Here is a 6,000-nt window from a genome sequence, read left to right as displayed (position 1 = left end):
TGTCTTGCTAAAACTCGAGAGTGGGGTATCGATTGGGACTTATTTTAATTTTTGGGCTAATTATGATCTTGAAATATTTGTGGAAGCTTAGGGAAGGTTTAAACGATGGGAAACATAAATAATAAATTTTAAAAAATCTATTGAATTTTCCAATAAAACTGTTCCTTGCTAGAAAATATTTGATGTACTTTGTATTTATTTTGTTTTTATGTATATGATGTTTATTGTCACTTGTTGTCACATATATTTATGAATGTCTTCAGAAATGTATGAACGATGTTTAAACGATGGGAAACATGAATAATAAATTTTAAAAAATCAATTGAATTTTCCAATAAAACTGTTCCTTGCTAGGAAATATTTGATGTACTTTGTATTTATTTTGTTTATAATGTGTATTATGTTTATTGTCACTTGTTGTCACATATATTTATGAATGTCTTCAGAAATGTATGTTTCATAGCTGTAGCACGAGGTCTGATCTGGTTTGCCTGTTTTAAAAATCTAGTATTAGGTTTTGACAGAAATATATTTAGGTGATACGAAGTCTCGTTATATATATATATATATATATTGTTAGCTTCTAATATTAATTTAATTAAATTCTAAACATTTTTATGAAACATATTCTTAAGAATCTTGCTACAAGTGCGCATGAGCAATAGTTACTCATTTGACTCGTTCGGTTGTTTACGAGTTGTTACGAATTGACTCGACCATTTTCCCGAAGTGGGATGGTCGAGTCGGAGGAGGGAGTTGTGATTATAAAAGAGGTTGTGACACATGCGCACGGGCCTTTTCTTCGTACAAGTTTGAAGTTATACAGTTCACGTAAAATCAGTGAAGTAAATTATAGTGAATTAAGTCATCATTGAAGTGTTTAATTTCCTACCCTAAGAACGAAATCAACTACCGCTAACAATATTCTATCTACATTTACTATTGACTAAATCGCTAAGAAATGAGGGTAAACGTAGAATCATTATCATAAAAGTTTAGTTTCAATTGAGACTAAAATTATATTACAATTTCAGAGTGAGCAATAAAAGGAGGTAATTCAGAGCAACTGCGGAATAATGGGATTAAAACATACTAGTTTTTAATTCACTTAGCTCGCAGCAATTAAATATTTAAATGAGCGTGGTGCAATGAGGTTTAATTAGACAAGTTGCGAGTGGAAACGGTAGTAGGGGAGATAGGGGACACCTGGCGCTGGATTATCGCGATATTTAGTAATTTCGTTGCGTATTATGTTCGCTGCTCAGCGCGACATTATTTTAATTGCAACTGCGCTGCAATAACAATTGAAGTAATATTAAAATAAGCAAATCCGCAAAGTAATTGAAGCAATCGTTTAATTTGTAAGGTAATCAGAATTGAGGAAAATAGGCAAACCAAAAATTAGAGGTAATAATGTTACTGGGAAATAGACGGTAGTTACTATTATTCTTAGGAGGATTGAATTCATATTTAGTTGGTGGCGGCCTTTAAAAGAGAACTATTCCTTTAGTTTGGAGGTTGAATCTCCCAGCAAAGACCTCCACTAGAAGTCGACTCTAATGCCCATAAAAGACTTCTATCCATCGAAGTAGTAGGAAAGAAATCTAAAATTATTTCGTTGCTTGTATCAGTTTGTAAATAAATTGTGCACGTGTTTGGGTCTAATGCGTTTAATTTCAATTGGGTATATTTAATTATCCCGGGTATCCCCACGGCCCGTTCGTTAGGTAGAGTGCAGCGGTCACTCGATTAATTATAGAGACCTAACTCAAACAAAGACTTAAGATCTCCATCCGTTCGCTTCATTAAAATATTAACGGTTTTGCAAGATACCATCTCCTTCCGTAAAGTCTTTATGATAGAAACAAAGACTGCTCGGTTTCACTGCAGTGACTTTTTCTCTTTATTTATATCCTAAAGGCAACTAGGATAAAACAATTAATAGTTTTATATAGAGCATCAATCTAAGTCAAAAAAATAAGAATAAAAAATAAATTAAACACTAAAATAACAAGTTTGGTATCTTTAACGCAGGCAGAAAGTACTGTATTGCAATTGTAACTTGACTGAGGAAAGCACCAGCTCTTGGTTCAGAAAGTTACAGAGTAACGGCCCAGGCGTTCATTGACCACCGACCAGTTTGAACAGCTATGTGGCTGCAGCGTACGGTTCTTATACTTCAGATCGTAAGTTTGATTCCCAGCTGTGTACCAATGCATTTTTGTCTATGTATGCTTGTAACACGCGCTCGTACTGTGAAGGAAAACGTATGGAAAAAGTTCCTGTGACTCAAAATTTCGACAGCGTTTGTCAGGCAAAGATGAATCATCTACTTGTCTATTAGAAAAAATCTAATCTAGAATCTTTACTCTTAAGCGAACAAAATTTAGAAAAATAACTATTGTATTTTTGGCATTTCATTTCATTAAATTATCAATTTTTAAAGGGCTATTTGACATGTTTTTAAAAACCATTTCAGATTATTCATTAGTGAGTATGGAACTTATACAATTTTATATTTTACAAGTTTAGCTTTACAATTTTAAATTATAATAAAATGGGGTCACAGTCTATGAGGTGCCGAGTTTGTACACACTTAAACAAACGTCAAGTTATTAGTGCATTAATTGTCATTCAGACATTGTTTACGCCAACGTCTTTTACAATTAGCTGTTAGCGTTTTGTGTCACGTGATTAACGTATAAAAATCATTATTTTTAAATATGGAGTTTTTGATAAATTGATAATTATATACAAGTTATACTTTATCGCTTTTCAAACCATGTTTTACAAAGATACCTGTATTTAACACTCTATTTTTCATACTGTCAAATAGCCCATTATTAGTTCCAGTCGATAAGTTGTTTTATTGCGTACAATTATACTAACATCTAATCCTATAAATCCTGCTTATATCTGGTGATCTTAAAAATGCATTGCATATTCATAGCTGGACAAAACACGCCCACTGGCTATGTTTAATTAAAGATGCAAAACAGGGTTGCCGATCTCACCGTAGCCATCTCGTGCAATCACTTCCGTGTCCTGGTTATTGCGTGAGGCCTTGTCCATCTTAATTTTAAGAGTAAGATTAAGAGTTGATCTAAGATTAACTCGATGATATTTAGGGCTGAGTTCACATCAAAGCCATTCCTTGGCTTTGATTTAGTTTGTTAGAATATAGGGCAAACTGGCAGATGGCTCACTTGATGCTAAAACCCCATGGAGACGTTGTAAATTAAAGAGTGCGAGTGCGTAGCCAGTACATAATACACTCTTGTACTGTTTGGAAGAGTATGAGCCCAAAGAGTATGAATGTTTCATTTGGGCATACGTTGATTTTTGGGACTGTAGAAGTACTGGTAACCTAACGGTGTTTTCCTTTGCTAATGACCTAGTATTTATAGGATACTTAGAGAAACCACTAGGTTGTAACCAAGCCACTAGGCGAACAAGTTTTTTTTACTTATACGCATAGCAGTATGTACATAAGTACAGCGTCTATAAAGACGCAGCAGTAAAACCGATAATTTTATTTGATTTACGCTCGAATTTATGATAACGTATCGTGCGGAACTTTGTGGTTGATATATTTTTAAAATATATAACAGGAGGCAAACGGGCACAAAGCTAACCTGATGTTATGTCATACCGCCGCCTATGGACACTAACATTTCCAGATAGCTCGCAATTGCATTGCCAGCCTTTAAGAAGTTGGTACTGCGCTATTCTGGAAGGACTCTAAATCGGTTTAGAAATAGTTCCGTGGGCAATTAGTTCCATATAGTGATAGTGCGTCGCAAAAAACAAATGAGGCTGACGCTTAGTTAAGGAACGATAGACGGCGTGATCATACGGGTCGGGTTTTGTATTGGACGGTGCCTCCGTTCGAGATGAAACTTAGCAGGTTACTGGAAATATAAAATATCATTAACAAGTCCTAGATTTTTATCATCTATAACGGAGATAAATTCACCACTTTGTTAATTTAATCAAATTCTAATGAATCTCAGTGACCGAGACAAAGGGACATAAACAGTACACTTTACGATTATAGAACGACGCTACAGTGCACTAAACATACAGTTATTAAACCACGCTTTGGCTGTTCAATTTGAAACTACACCAAACGCAAAATACTTTACTCTACTTTAATTATACACGATAAAATCTACATATTGTTTCAAAGAGTGTTGAACAGTTGAGGAAGTAGTTACAGAGGAGTCAAAATAATATTTTATATTCTTAATACAAATACATATTCAACGTATATATTATACATAACAATCTTACTTAGAAATTGTCGATGTCATTTTAAACCTGGCTGGTCAAATTTGACAACTGTTTGATCATAGTGAACTATGACCCTCGCCAGATTCCATTACATCTAGATTACATTTTATGCCTCAAATTTTGTCTTTAATACCTCCATTGTTATAAATGAATAATGGTTACGTATCTTGACTATATTGCGTGTATAATAGTTGTTCTAATTCTTAGATTGCTATTCTTCTATGAATTGTAGAAAAATTCATAGTTGAAACAAAGATTTTGACAAGATCTTGCAAAGAGGAAGAAAGTTCCAACAATAGATTTAACGACCATTTTTGTGGAGCATTAGATAGACTTCTACAGACTCTAATCCTATTTATTCCTAACTTAGAATATTTACTGAATCGTCAAATTATATAATTATTCTTTCAGAAATAATGAAATTAAGCCGCGCTTTCATTTCTGCTGTGACGTTTTATAAGATAAACCAAAGAATCAAAATCATAACTTAATGACACAGGCATACATAGAAAAAGATTATTTTTAATGCGGCCAACTAGAGATTAAACAAATCTAATAAATGCACAGGTACTAATAAAATATTTAAGATGGCGCCTGGTAGCTAGTATCGGAGACCCCAGAGCTGATGCTTTCCTTGCTCAAGGCTCTCAATACAGAGATGACGCTGACACAAACTTTTAATATTTGTTCTAATTTTCTATTTATCAATTTTTAATTATTATTATTATGTATTATATATCGTATGTAGGTTTAAAATATTGTAAATACTGGATGTTGGTGTGTTGGAAATAAATATTCTTAATTACTTTAAGAAATAATAAATGTCTTTATTCTGAGTATTTACAGAATCTATGATCTTGTCACAGATACGCGACACATTCCGGTCTTTCAAACTCAAAATAACTTTTTTCAAATAGGTAAACGAGTACAGCTATGAACGTCAACAGAAGAGAAGTTAAATTAATTCTAAATTTGCCAGTTCGCAAGTAAAAAGCGTAGAGCGGGCAAGAAACTCTCGGCCACTTTTTTTAATAGCTAAGTTTTGAGTCATACAAATTGTTTGAACTGGAATGAATCCCAAAGATTAGGATCATTTAAATATTCGTCAAATTTATAAAAAGCTTTATTTTTCGTAACTACGACTATTTTTATAAAAATTATGCATCAATGGTCTAAAAAAATATTTATTGATATATTTCAACTAAAAACTTATATAATACATTGATGCGTCACGCATCAAAACAATAACGAAACTGTTTTAAATAACGTTTACATTTTGACTGTAACGTAAATAACAATAAATAACATGTATTTTTTAAGATAAAATAAATTATAACGCGTTTATTGCTTCAATTTATATGGATTATGTATTTTAAGATGAGCTGTAAAAAACTTATGAGAAGCTGGTTAGGGGACAAGTTATGGTGGTCGTAAACGAAGCGTCTGTGCCACAAACAAATCATAATGAATTTGGATGTGTTAACTAATATTATTTTAAGCAACAAACTTAGAGTTTAGTATCCTAATCGACATTTATTTAGTGTTTGTGCTTTCGTTTCATATTAAGCTTTGTAAAGCTAAATATTTTTATTGTTAAACCAGCAATACTAATTTGCGTGGTCTTAATTTAAGAACGTTGAAGTCAATTACCTAATAAATAATCAACCGTTTTATATATTTTTTTATGGGATACGACCAGGAGCAATT

The sequence above is a fragment of the Pieris brassicae genome, chromosome 7 (genome assembly GCF_905147105.1).
Source record: "Pieris brassicae chromosome 7, ilPieBrab1.1, whole genome shotgun sequence".
Classification (NCBI taxonomy): Eukaryota; Metazoa; Arthropoda; class Insecta; order Lepidoptera; family Pieridae; genus Pieris; species Pieris brassicae.
The sequence above is the reverse complement of the archived record's forward strand: the minus strand, read 5'-3'. Positions refer to the sequence as shown.